This window comes from Penaeus monodon, chromosome 21 (assembly GCF_015228065.2).
Source record: "Penaeus monodon isolate SGIC_2016 chromosome 21, NSTDA_Pmon_1, whole genome shotgun sequence".
Classification (NCBI taxonomy): Eukaryota; Metazoa; Arthropoda; class Malacostraca; order Decapoda; family Penaeidae; genus Penaeus; species Penaeus monodon.
The window spans coordinates 38,377,252-38,377,734 of record NC_051406.1 but is presented as its reverse complement, the minus strand read 5'-3'; the positions used below and the strand labels follow the sequence as shown (position 1 = coordinate 38,377,734).

The 483-nt window shown below is 34.0% G+C and overlaps 1 protein-coding gene across 1 annotated transcript in view; it reads right to left on the bottom strand.

Moving 5' to 3' along the window:
- LOC119586666 (myotubularin-related protein 14-like) overlaps window positions 1-483 on the bottom strand; it is a 27,384-nt gene that overhangs the window by 25,982 nt on the left and 919 nt on the right. The window lies entirely within an intron of this gene.

Genomic DNA, 483 nt, shown 5'->3' with positions numbered 1-483 from the left:
GCATACTTAGGTATTAACTCTACTCTCCAAAAAGTAGTGGTAATATTAGAATCAGTTATAGAAATCAAGAACTCTATGGTTGTACGGCTTAGTTCAGCTATACCATAACCTCTGTGCTTCTGTGGTTGACATTCCAGTAAAGGTAAGCAAGTCTCTATCATATATATTCTGGAAAAGTAGATATCATCAACCTCTTTGGTAATATCAGGAATTAGTGTAAGCTCTACAATGCTAAATACACATGAGGGAAATAAAATTTCCAGTGTCAGAGGGTGAAGCATGAAGGTCATGGCATAGCTACTTGCAATCTTCTATGGATAATTACCAAAATAGGAGAAATGTGACATAGCTGACATGAGTGAAGAAAAAGAAAGGAGACAGTTATTAGATAATGCGCAAGATTAAAAACCAAGTGAAGAGTGATGGTAAACATGGGAGTATTAACATATTTATTATAATAAATGTTACACAATATAACACTAT